The sequence below is a fragment of the Onychomys torridus genome, chromosome 15 (genome assembly GCF_903995425.1).
Source record: "Onychomys torridus chromosome 15, mOncTor1.1, whole genome shotgun sequence".
Lineage (NCBI taxonomy): Eukaryota > Metazoa > Chordata > Mammalia > Rodentia > Cricetidae > Onychomys > Onychomys torridus.
In genome coordinates this window covers 43,483,858-43,497,756 of record NC_050457.1, presented here as the reverse complement: position 1 = coordinate 43,497,756, position 13,899 = coordinate 43,483,858, and the positions used below count along the sequence as shown (strand labels likewise).

Genomic DNA, 13,899 nt, shown 5'->3' with positions numbered 1-13,899 from the left:
TATGTGTCCATCTAATAAATATTTGTGGATGTCTCCCCTAAGTAAAAAAGATGAATGTTTTGGTTTTCAAACCTTATATTCTGATAAGGAGATAATAGAAATACACACATACACAACAAAAGTAAATAGTTAAACGCCTTAGCGCAAAGATAAATAAGAGCTGGGAAGAATATAAACATTATGCTACAGTAGAAGTGACTAGGAAGGTCTCTTAGATTGTTTAGTAGGAACAAGTTTCCCTGGGAAGGTGTGATTTGAGCCCAAACTAACACAAAGACCACTCACAAGCTAGAAGTAACAAGAGCTAAAGCTGGAATAAGCTTGGCACGTTTAAGATATTGGCACAAGAAGGTAGAGCAGTAGACTAGGGTCCATTTTGGAATGCATCAGTCAAAAATGGGGCAAATAACAGAAGCCTAATTCAAGCTGACTTAAGTAGCAAGTAAACCAACTCATTCGAGTAACTGGACAGAGGATACATAGCCTAAAGTATTGACTAAATGTAGATACTCCAAATTAATCTCCCAAAAGCTGTTTCTTTGGCCTCTAGAGAATATCAGCTTCACCTTCAGGGCTGGGATGAAATATGTGAAGTAAAGAGACTACACTATCCTGTGTAGTTTTTTTCTTACACTTTCCAGAAGCAACATTCCCATGGTGCTACCTCTTCTACAACCAGAGGAAGATGGGAACATCCTCAGCCCAACTGCATCTATTAGAGGAGAAAGTTGGCTCAGCTTCTTTGAGGCAAGGTGAGCTTAGGTGACAGATAACTGGCTAAACATGTTAGGATTCTTTTAAGAAGAAGGAAGAGGGATAAAATTAGATGATGTGGAATAGAGGAGGCAAACAAAGAGATATGAATCATGACAGATGATATAAAGCTATTTTTCATTTCAAAGAGGTTGTTTTTCTAGTTTGAATTTCATCATTTTTTTTTCTTTTTGTGGTGGGTAAGTGAATGAAAACGTAATTGATAGTGAACATACAAAACCCTAGGTGAAGCTCCATTGCTTCAGAATGGCCATGCTAACTACAGAGGCTCACTAAGATAGATAGAGTTTGGGACTGGCCATATGTTTGAGTAGCTTCCTTAACCCAGCTGTGCCATGCTTTTGTTTGTGAATTAACTAGAATAGAGTGACTCTATTTAAAAGAAAGAGGAGGAAGAAGCAGGCAAGACAGGCTGGTTAAGCTGTATCTGTGTGGCCACACAAGGAGTTTCAACTTGCTGAGTACATGGGAAGCCAGTGGATATACAGTAAAGTATAGTCTGGTTTGTACTTTAAATTAGTTTTAATGTTTAGGTGATTAATTTAGCAAGGAAAAAAAAAGTGTTGTGTGTGAGAAACAGGAAACCATTTGAAAGCCTGGGTACACAGGATGTGCGGAGAAGTAAATGCTTTGAAACGAAAGTGGCATAACTAGTACTGAGTAAATGAGGTGCCGGGAGTCTGAGAAGTAAAGAGAAAAAGATGGCGCCGACTTGGGCTCAGATGCCGGGGTGGATGATGGAAGCATCTCCAGAGGTAATGCAGTGCCGAGAAGGAACAGGTTCTGCCAGGGTACTACTGTGTGGGGCGTTTACCCACCCACCCCACAGTTCCCCAGAGTTTTCTTGAGTGCAAGCAGCAGGAAATATTAGATAGAAGGATTTAGATTGTGGAGATAAACAGATAGAAAATACAGGATAGCCTCGAGAGGGCCTGGAACCTATTCCAACGGGTCCCCACTGTCTCTGTCCTAAGGCAGTTATAAAAACGCCAATGAGTAGAACAAAAGACCTCCCCCCAGCACAGCCAAGTGCAGACCATCTCAGACACCTACACTCAGGCCCATGGTCCAGTCGTCATCTCTATATAGACCTGCTAGGTAAAGCCACAAGGAACCTAAAAACGTGCTCCCACAGTACTCGGGTTTTGTGTTAGGATAGATACCAACTGGACATCACATGAAGAAACTGAAGAGACTGAGTAGAGTCTAAAGTTTAATGGAGAGACTTAAACTAAACATAGAAATTTGGCACCACCGATAAAGAGGTGATAGGTAAAGCCACTAGACACGAAGAGAGTCATTTTTCAGGAAAAACCAATAGCTGAAGTAGCAGAGACAAGAGTTCCATGGCAGGTCACTACTTAAGGGACAGGTTAACAAGAAAAAAAGGGGGTCCCCTAAAAGAGACCAAAAAGAGTGGTGGGGGGGGAGGTGGAAGGAAAGTCAGCAAACTGCACGTTGTGAAAGCTAAGCAAAGCTGCTGCTGCTGTTTTTAGGCAGTAGTAGGCCCCTGGATGAGGTGCATCGGAATTGTTGAGAAATACAAAAACTGAAACGGCACCATTAGATCTGACAAGAACCAGTTTCAAAGATGGAAACGGTCAGAAACACAACTGAAGCAGATTCAGGAGAAAAGGGAAACCCAGGAGATAGAGATAAGAACTTGCGAATCTAGGAGTAGCAGAGAAGTTGCTATGAGTGAAACTCTTTACGAGCCAACCATGTGTGCTTCCTAGGTGAGAGTTGTATTCTTCCGAAGAGGTTCATCTTTAGAAAGAGAAATAACTTCCCGTGATTCTTGTTTAAAATTAGGTCGATGTTCCAGGTGTTCTAACCTCTACAGATCTCTTTTCTCTGTGTGCTCACTTTCTTATGAGGACATTTGGTAACTGAGATATCCCACTGAAGGCTTACAGGCTAATAGAAACTTCTTGATAGTCTAGGCAGGAAAAGCTAGAAGCTTGGGCTGCAACCTAGTGCTGGACATAGACAGAAGAGAATGTGTTGAGCTGAGCTGACATAATTTATTGCTGAGGGAGGGGTTGGAAGTTGGGGAATGTACAAGGAAATTCGACACTGTTGGGGTTTGACTGTTCATACATACTATTTTAGCTGCTCTTCAGTAATATTAGCTGCAACCAGGAAATACAGATACGATTTGCTGCATATCCTAAATTTAAATAATAGGGATCCTAAATCATCCTTTACTTCCTCTAACCAAAGGTATCTTTGTATGTCTTTTAAGCTTGCATCTACCAAATAGTCCAGCAGCATACAAGTTCCGCAGGCGTTCCCCCCCCCCATACACACACACTCTCCCTGTCCCCCTTCACCTTCTGGCCTCAGTACAATGAAAACTCTGTTCTAAGCTTGGCTAGCTGCTGCTTTTCCCACATTGAACCAGGGAACATTTAAAGCTATATGCTGCTCTTGTCCTGCCAAAAGCCTATGGGCAAGGTGCCCCTTTGGGCTGTCACAAAGACGCACTGTGCCAGGCATCGTTGGCCAGAGAAGCCAGGCCCATATGGATTATCAATAAGGCTTTTGATTCTGTTCATAACATATCATCAACAAATTAAATGTAATTCAAACAAGGAAAACAAAACTCATGTTCTCCATTTTAACACTTCGTCTGCCTTATAGCTGCAAAGATATACAACTAGTTTTCTGTTTAATATACTCCTTCCAGGAAGAAAATGGCCTAAAAAGAAAAAAAAATATGCCCAGTATAACTTCACATTTAAATGATAGTTTGTGGTCTAATTCACTATTTTGGTTTTAATTTTAATTGTTAATATAAAGTTAGATTTATATTTAAGGCACAGTACCAGAAAGGATGCCAGAAGGTACAAAAGGGGAAGAGCAAAGATTAACAACAACAACAACAAAAAGCAGTAGCATCAGGCCAAGATACATGCTCACAGTGACCATGATATTACCTACCGCTCACTTCAGGCAGAATTTCCATTTTCTACTACAAGATCTTATGGCTGTCACTTTCCTATTAGCCATAAAGCAGATTTTCAACAATTCCTTTCTGAAATTAACATTCAGAAAATGAATGAATGAATGAATGAATGTAAAATGGTTTAAATGTTTGAGAGAGGCTTTATTAAAGCTTTCTGTCATTTTGCTACAAATGTGACACATGTAGAAAATCTTTGCACTGGGACTAGAGAGATAGCCCAGGGGTTGAGAGCACTGGGTGCTCTGCTGGAGGACCCAGGTTCGATTCCCAGCATGCACATGGCTGCTCACAACCATCTGTAACTCCAGTCCCTGGAGAACCAACCCCCTCTCTGGCCAGCTCAGGCACCAGACATAGACATGGTGCACAGATATACATGCAGGTAAGACACACATGCAGGCAAAACACCCATACACATAGACTAGAAGCTTTCCACTAAGATGTTTTCTTTACTAGTGGTAATAAACAGTACCAGACAGATATTAATTTTAAAAGAGGATATTGGAACAAAATGTGAGATAGTCATTGTATTATAAATTATGATTAATGGTCTATTGTGTGCAGGGTCAGAAAGAATGAAATATGGTTCTTTCAATGAGCTGAAATAAAATTTAGAGGGGTAAGAATATAAGCACGTGCAGATCAAACAACGCAAGCTACAACACAGGCCAACACTCACGCTCTCAATGAATGGATCTTAATTGTATTCATTCACAGTATCAGAATCAGCATGTGCCTGGACTTCTGCCGAGCACTTTCCTTTCACTTTCCCAATTACTAACTCTCCTCCATAACCGAGAATTTTCTCCAATCTTTCCATTCTATAAAAAGCAAAATAAATAATAGAAGGTAAGCAAAGACCTAAAACCAAGAATGTGCTATACAGCAACTAAATTCCTTGGTCTGGGTCTAAGGATACTTCGAGAGAAAGAGAGAGAAGAGCAGCTTGGGATCGGTGTTAATCTACTCACTCCCTTTGTGCTTGCTAGGTATTCAGGAAATATACTTTGGACCAACATGCTCCACTGGTCTGTGTCTATATCCCAAACAAAGTGCTCCAGCCTAAAAGGACTTAATTAAAACCATAAACCACATGGCCTCGAGACTCATTCCCAGCAGCTCCCATTTTACAACTGCTGCAGTAAAGAGCTGAAGCAGGATGGTCACACCACAGTGGGAGTCTGTCTGTGTTCTATTTCATTGGGGTCCATTTCATGGACTCTGGTTCTTAATTGTCCACAAAGCCTTCTTCCAGCCGCATGCAGACCTGGCCTCTGGCATCTCTGCAACCACAAGCATTGTCCTCCCTATCACCCCCTCTGCTCCTGCCACACAATCCTCTGCTACTCCCCAAATCCATTTCAGGACCTATATATTTGTTCTTTGGCCTGAAATGTTGTTTCACAAAATATATGTGGCTCATCACCAGACTATGGTCTACAGTGGTTGGTTGGTTTGTTTGTTTTTGTCTATGTGTTGCTATTCTGAACTCCAACCTGGAATCATATTACTTACCTGCTTGCTTCTCTTCTTAACCTCCCCACTACACACATACACTGAAGCATGGGGTTCAGGGCAGCTGAATTTCATCTGCTCTCTACTACGGTGTCCCCAGCATCTGGGGGCAGAGGCCAACACACTGTGCCCACACACAGCAATTCTAACTCCAAAGCACTTTCTCTAGCTCAGAAATATCTATTTCCCAAGGGAACAGGAGCTTGTTCAAAAACCTTCTTGGTAGAAACTGACAAGCAGAGCTGAGAAACCAGAGGCAAGAGTGGCACCAACCCAGGCCAACCTGTTTATGAAAGACGGCTGTGCCTAGAGGGTGAAAGACACACCTTAAACCCTCTGCCAAAGTCTAGTCTTTCTTAAGACACCCTTGACAAGCTGGGCTTCTGCGTGTCTCTGAGTCCGAACGAGAAGATCCACTCATTTGTCAGTCATTTCCCAGGCGTTCGAACTGAGAGTTAACACTGCAAACAAACGAATCCGGCACCTCAGTGTCTTAAGACCACTAAGGAAAATACACCCATCGCCAACAAAAATGGAAGTCAAGAGAGTTAAGCAGTTCAGTTTTGCTATTTCCTCCCTTCACTTTGAAAGCCTGAGACATTAACATAGGATTAAATATCATGAAAGAAAGTTGAAGTCTGCTCACTTTGCCCCAGATTTTGACTGTTCATGGCCCAAATCTATTACAAGATCGAATGATAAACTTTATATAATTTCTTTTTGTGTAGGCTGCAACTTCAGAGACCGTAAACTAGATGGTAAATTCAGAGCACTAACGAAGTCGTAATACCTTGCCATGTGTCCTGAAACTGAGACACTCAATAAATTTCTAACTATGTACTAGACACTCACACTATTTAAAGAGTTGCACAGGTGCTATGACACACCAAGGGGGAAGTGAGGATGAGACACGTGAGCACAGTCCTGACCTTCAGTCTGGGAGGGCTATGTTCATTGGACAAGTCTGAGAACTAAACGTATAAGAAATAGCAAATGCCACAGTCCAGATAATTTTTGTCAGTGTTGGGGAAATACAAAGAGTGAAGAGATTCTATTCCAACTGCAACAAATAAACAATTCTTCTTAGGAGAAGCCATTCACACTGATATTGAAAGGCAGGTGGGATTTGCACAGCCTGCAACAGAAGTGGGCCCTAACGTGCATCCATTTCCAGTTTTCATGGTGTAAATATTCCCACTCTGGTTAACTTCAAGTTAAAGACATGATGTCACTGAACACAGAGCTGGGGAGAGCCACTATCCATGAGTCACCAGCTTAATTAACTGAGGTTTCCGCTTAATTAAATCAGTCTTTCTCTGCCGTTTTTTTTTTTTTCAGTGGATGAATTAACATGTATTAAAAGTATCTCAAACAACATTACAAAGAAGGGACACGTCTGCCCTCCACACACTTCAGTCTGACTTTGTAATCTTCTCCCGGTTTGTTTTTCTACTTCTATTTCACTGTCTTTCCAGGGGTTGATCTTGACCGGGTGCCAACTTGTGATTCGGGCTGTTGCTTTTAGCATGGCTGTGATTGATCTGGGTTCCTGCTATTACATGGCATACCTCATTGCTTGTTGCTTTGTGGCCTGGGGTTCACACCCCTGCTGTTGTTCATAATGAAAAGCAGCTTCGGAGGTAGGACAGCTGGGTAGGATGCTTCCCAACTCTTGTTAGTCAGGGGAAGAGAAAGCTCAGGAAATTGCAAGGGGGCTTTTCACGAGGAAAATGAATGCTGGGTCTCAGCTGGCCCATGGCTCCCTTCTGCAAAGTCTCCTTGAAATCTCTCTGATTACAAGGTGATTCCTCTTCATTTTCCTTGTGGAAAACACACACACACCACCTCCACCACCACCACCACCACCACCACCACCACCACCACCACCACCACTGTGCTTTTCAAACTTAACTATACTTTATAATACAACAAGCTGTAGTTGGAAAATCAGATTCTGGTATCTGTCTTTAATTGCAAGCAGATGCCCTTGGTTTATGCAGAAGCTGTAGTGAGAGGATATTTGTGAACTCCCCAAGCAGAGCACTGAAGACAGGCAAAGGGATAGGCAAAGCTTGAAGTTAGACAGGAAACTTCCCCATCAATCCCTCTATGCTGGAGATAAGTCCCTGGAGAATGAAGGTCTGGATTCTGGTTACCTGCTGGCCTAGCTCCTCACAGAAGACACAAAACAAAGAGACTGCTGCAGATACATGCAACTCTAGGCTTCTTTTCAATACCCTCGTTTCTCTCCAAATGTCTTACATAGTATCTGGCTATCTATTAGCTTTGGGGGATATGAAAAATGTGCTGGAAACTACAATGTTGCTTCAAGCCTGCCTCTTGGGTTTGTTTTAACTCTCTGTCTCATATAATGGGGCCTGTGGTTTACTGTCCAAGTACAGAAGAGACATGCAGCTTCATGGAGATGCAGACATGTAATACCATCCTTGTAAAAGGCTCAGAGACTTTTATTTGGATTACATGGACTTCTTCAGAGCTGCCACAATCCTAATGAATACATAGGAGATTAAATACACTTTAATTCAGAGAAACTATGGGTGGGAATTCAATTAATTTAATGAGTCACAAAAGGGAAGAAATTCTAGCTTAAACCATGATGGGATTTGGGGTGCCAAGGGACCAAAAAGGCAATTGTAGCCATAGAATCCACCTGGTACCAACTGCTGACAGTGGTAGGGAAGAGGCCTGGCTCAGAGGGTGCCACACACCTTACCTGGTTCCTCATACACCAACTCCTGGAGGGCATTTCTGCCCAAACCTTCATCAACCTGGTCCTACCAATATGCTTTCTAGAATGTCTGAAGCATTCATATAAGTCACTCTTCTAATTCATCAAATTCCTTCTAATGAGCACAGGGTAGGGTGTATCATGGAGCAACCTGAAAAGTGGACCCAGAGGGTGCACTTGAAGAGTTTCCCATATACTTCTTGTCACAAGATTTCGCTGAAATGGAGAGGGTAGGAGGAAATGATAAACATATGCATAGGACTTTGTGATATCCACACCCACCAGTGCCTCAGGGATTCTTTAAGTCAAGGCCTTGGAGTATAGATGTAATAAATACCATGGACATCTTGATGGCATGGCAAGTTTGAGAAACAATAAAGTAAGTAAAATTAGAGTGTGGCTCCTGTTCAAATATAAGCTCTCTACTCTATAATTGCTAGGTAGCCTAAGACGAGCTATTTAACTTCCTGGGTTAAATAACTGAGAGATCAAATCCCTCACTGACCATGTGTAACTTATAATAATAACTCTCCAGAGGGTTGTTGTGAGAGGTAAGTAGGAAAAAACATTTAAAAAATACCTGGTGTGGTGCCTATGTGCATTTTAAGCATATTATAAATCCAGGGTTTAAATGGTACATTGTACTTTTAATATTCCCATCACAACAACCCTTCGAGGGCCTCAGAGTGGTCTGAGACATTGTCCAGACAGTGATTTTGATATTGAGCCTTTTGCAAGCATAAACTGGAAGGAGAAAAGTACTCATTGGCAATGGAGATTATAATTTGACAAAGAATAAAAGAAAGGCGGGCATGTGTCTGAAGGATTTCCGAGATCGAGATCTAAGAAGAAAAGTTTTACAGACTATTTTCAAGAATAAATAGGCTTCATCAAAACGAAAAAGTCCTTGACAAATTTGTAAGTTTCCAAGTGGAGATTCTACTTCTAGAATGTTTGATTCTCTTGTGGCCCCACACAAACATTGAAAACATTGGTAGTTTTGCAAATCGCATTGCTCTACTAGGGACCATCTTCTGTGCTCCTAACAGCTCATAAAAATTAAAGCAATAATACTTACCCTGGGGAATGTATTGTGTACCCTTGAACACAAGCAAATAAGCCATGGCAGCAAGGGATGGAAGCACAGTATCCACAGCTGCTGGGCGGAGGGCAATTAAGCTGCCCCAGGGAGGAAACAAACCCTCTCAAAGGACATCTTGAGATGAAACATTTCATGACAGTTACGGCATCATCATTATCATTGTCATTAACATATATTAACAGTAATGCAGTAGTTCTCATTACCCAGCACTTACTTTGTATTAGGTACTCTGTGTCCTGCTTCGCATGCCTTCCAGCATTGTGTAAAAGTGTTCTCCTGACTTGTGTCTCCACCATTCCTTAGGGACTGGTTGTAACTGCCCTTCTTACACAAGTGGTAAATTACAATATTGGCCAGAACATTAATCCCCCCACTTTTGCTCCCTTAATACTCCTAGAATTGGAGAACTGGGATTGAGCATGTTTAGTCTCAGATTGAATTGCTCACATTTCTATTCTATACTCCACTGAATGCGCATCCCCAGAGTCCTTTGGGGAAGGAAAATCTACTAACTGCATGTAGCCTGTAGGAATGCCTAAGCAGAGTGCTCAAGCCTGTGTCTGCATACTGTCCTGAATGAAGTACCATAACTTTCTATTCTTTCCTAATAGAAAGGCAATGCCAAGTTATCCGTGGGAAAGGCATCCCCCACTGTGAAGCCAGTGCCTACTAATAAGGATGACAACAATAATAACAGGAAGACTAATGTTTAGTAGTTACTTGAAGAAAATTATTTGTATGTAGGTGCTGGTTTAACCCCTTACATGTAAACAGACAGAATCTTGTTTTACACACAGTGTATGACTGAAGTCCAGATACGTGCTTCATGTGGAAAGTACAAGCAGAGAAAGTACAATAGAGGTTATACTGCAATTGATCTCCTGGTAGGAACCTGTTCTTGAACAAGTCCAGCAGGAGGCGCTCCACCTCAAAGCTTCCTAGTGTTTGCATAATCAAAATGTCTTTCAGTGAGATCATTCCCAAGGTGTACTGATTTCATCCCCAACCCAACATATCTCAACTCATGTATTCAGTCCACAGCCAGCGCATCACAGTTCTGTATCTATAGGTCATGTCAAATTGTGTATTCAATCCACAGCCAGCGCATCACAGTTCTGTATCGACAGGTCATGTCTTGAAGTAGTGTTCTTGACTCATTGGCGTTTGTCTTTCTTCACCATTGCTTATTGTCCTAAACTTGTCACTGTCTCACAGAGTCATTTTCCCCAAGAAGCTGCTTGTGAAAGTACTGTATTGCTCCCCGAGTCCTTGGCCACTCCTTTTACAGATTCTTGCCAAAATAAAAAATAAAATAAACAAAGAAAGAAAGAAAAAGAAAGGAGAGAAAAGGACGATAGCCATGGGCTTGTTGAGGCTAGCTAGCTCCTTCATTTTAAAAATCCCAGCATCTAAAGGTCCCTATAAAATGTTTATTGATCCCTTTGAGTTAGATAATAAATGGGATCCCTGAAGATCAGAACCGAGACACTGTGTGGTGGCCTCATTAATTGTTATGGCTGTCAGAGTTGTGGTCTCTGCTTATGCTCTTCCGTTATTTGCCCTTCCCTTACTGGTCAGAACTTGGAGACACTGGGTACATGACTCTGACACTAATTAAAATTGATGAGTGCGTGTGACACTTCCATTTCCTAAGGCAGCATGTTGTGCGTTACATTTGTAACCAGCATCTGCTTGGCACTGGCTTAAGTCTGTGGTCTTTCCACTAAAATGTCACTTGTTCTTTTTATGTCTTGATTCATTGCATGTTATAGAGTGTGTTGGCTGAGTAAGGCTTTTGCTTGATGAAAATGTCACTAACTATGCCACAGAGGGGGAAACACCAGATGTCTCTGCAAGGAGTCAGGGAGTCCAAGACTCCCCAAGATTTTCCAGAACAGCGGTTTGGCTCAGACTCTACTTGCGGTCTCAGAACTGACCGGCACATTCCATTCCAGTCATCATTCTTGAAAATTTTGTCAACATTTCTGCTAACCTAAGAGCTGGACACTGGTGTCCCTTTCCTTAATTTCAAATTGAAAATTGAGACAAATGCTGAATAATTCCATAGGTGCTCTCTCTCACAAGTGCTAGAGAGAGAGAGAGAGAGAGAAAGATAGAAAGACATATATATTTCTTTTCTCTCTTATTAACTTAATATCTTCCTCCTTTAAGCTATCTAAACTCAAATAGTGAATAATTGTCAATAAAACAGGTAGCTTACATTTGGAGAACACATACATTTATTTATCTATTTATTTATTTAGTGGAATGCAGTAAAAGGAGAGTTAATCAATGTGGCCACATTGATAAGAGGGGCAAAGAGATTCAAATAACCCCCAAGTCCATCTTTGAGGGTTCTGAAGTGATATTATGTTTAAAATAGAAGACCAAAAATCTAAAAAGTCCAAGCCAAGGTGTTGTCCCAGCCTAGGCTTCATGATGAGACCCTGTCTCAAACCAACAAGATGGAGTTGCTTGTGCTAGCCCTTCCAAAAGTAATGAAAAACCAAAGGTTATGAAAAATGGCTCTTCTGCATGGCTTTCTGGCACTAACTAACTGTGTTCTCTCTTTTTATTATGCTGTTTATTATATTTGTTTCAGATATATAAATTATTTAAATATGATTAAAATAATATTTTGGAGGATGGCTCAGCAGTTAAGAGCATGTGTTATAGAGCACCAGGGTTAAGTTCCCAGCCCCCACATGGGTCACAACCATCCACAACTCCAGATCTAGAGGATCTGGCACCCTCTTCTGACATTTGTGGGCTCCAAGCACACATGTGGTACACATTATACATACATGTAAGCAAATCTAAACATTTTTTGCAATACTATTTTTATGTTCAGTTTGAGGTGACAGATAATGAAACAAAATGTACTGGTTTAAGACAAGGAATTGGTGATGGTAGTGAGACCAGCCCAAAATATTATTGAGACTATTAATGCAAATAATAAATACTTCAGTTATGAAGGCACAACTAGACTTCATGATATTGTCATAAAAGAGACCTTTTGCTTGATGCTCATATTGAAAAATTGATGCTTAATACATTGTTTATTCTAGGAAGTATCTATTGCCTGCTTTTATTTTAATTATTTGCCACAATCAGTTATGGGGGTAAATAAGCTTCAATAAATAAAAAAAAGTAAAATTTTAAGAGTAAATAGAAATTTTGAAAACCGATAGACATGCAATTTAAAATATTATACTAATAGTTTAAAACTGATTAACTAACCAGAACAATCCAAATCTTTCTTTTTAGTATTTTCAGTGATCATGCCCAGATACCCTCCAAAATTCTACTCATATTAGAATTCTGTGTTTGATGAAAGCCTTAATTCTATCTACTAGATTTTACATTATTTTTAATAGACACAATGGCTGCTTCTTACCAGCCAGATAACTAGGAAGACGTTATGAAGACATTCATCAGAAAGTACCTCAAGAAGCAGGTGGACTAAACTTACCAGGTCTGAAATTCAGAGGGATGAGAGTGGACCGGCTCACTGCCCACTTCATCTTTGTTTTCTTTTCCTTTCCTGTGTTTTATGAGAGACAAAGTTCTCAGTGTGTGGCCTTCTGTTAAGCACTAAGACAATATTATCAGTTGTCTGAGAGGATACAGGAAAAACAAACACAATATGTCTGACTACACTCTTAAAAACAGAATGCTTTGGTGCCCTTGGTCGCTAAAGCATTATGTGTGAGAATACACTTGGACCATCCTCTAGTACAATTCAATTCTCATGCCGCCTACCTGAAGGTACTGTTACATCCCATAGACTGACAGCTCAGTCCCACAGCACTGTCTCCCACATCAGATAACAAATGAGTGTACTATACTATACTTCTGAAAGATTGCTTAGCTAGAAATTATAAATATATATATAGTTTTGAAAGACTTTTCAGCTAAAAAGTATAGTTCCTGTGACTCATTTATTAGATTTGAAGAATTTGCTGCACTTTGTCACAGAACTCAAAGAAGCATTATTTAAGGATTTTAGTTTATTGCTGAGAGTGCCACAAAGGATACAGATGATGAGGTGTTGTATTAATAAGCTTCTGCTACTGTAACAAATATCTGAAACAATCAACTTATAAAAAGTTTTACTTTGACTCACAGGTCTCGAGTTATCAGACTATGATTAGTCAGTCCCTGCTGCTTTGGAGCCCATGAAATGGAGGGCACTTTAGCAGCAGCATATGGAGAAACCACTTTACCTCAGGGCTGGGAAAGGGCTAAGGGTCCAGCATCCGTTCTAAAACCATTCTTCCCCGCTTGATGGGAAGACCTTCCCTACTCACCCTCATCTCTTGAATTCCCACCACCTCCAAGCAGTGTCTGGCTGAGGAGCAAAGCTTTAACACATGGACCCTTGATAATTCACATCCAAACCATAGCATATGAAGAACACAAGATAGGGCTGAGGAAGCCCTGTGCCTTCTAAGCACCTCCAGGTAGTTGACTAACTGAAGCCCCGTGAACTCAGACCTTTACATTTTCTGTGAATGCTGCATTCTTTGACTACATTTATTAAACCACTGCCCATTGATGACAAACAGCCATTAGTCCCTTCCTCCTTCCAAGAGGCTTTGGATAACACTGGGGGGAAGAAATGCCAATCCTGAAATCATGCGCTGATTCTTCCTGTGCCAGCTTCCACACTAAGGGAGGAAGTCCCCAGCCACCAGTCAGCCCATTGACCTATAAAAAGGATCATCACTGAGTATTCCAAATATTTTTAAGAATTTAAATGTTAAAATACAGTAATAAGGGCTGGAGAGA

General features: G+C 40.9%; 1 protein-coding gene across 1 annotated transcript in view; it reads left to right on the top strand.

Annotated features, from left to right (window-relative positions):
• The window catches only part of Ghr (growth hormone receptor), a 248,646-nt gene that overhangs the window by 161,153 nt on the left and 73,594 nt on the right, over window positions 1–13,899 (top strand). The window lies entirely within an intron of this gene.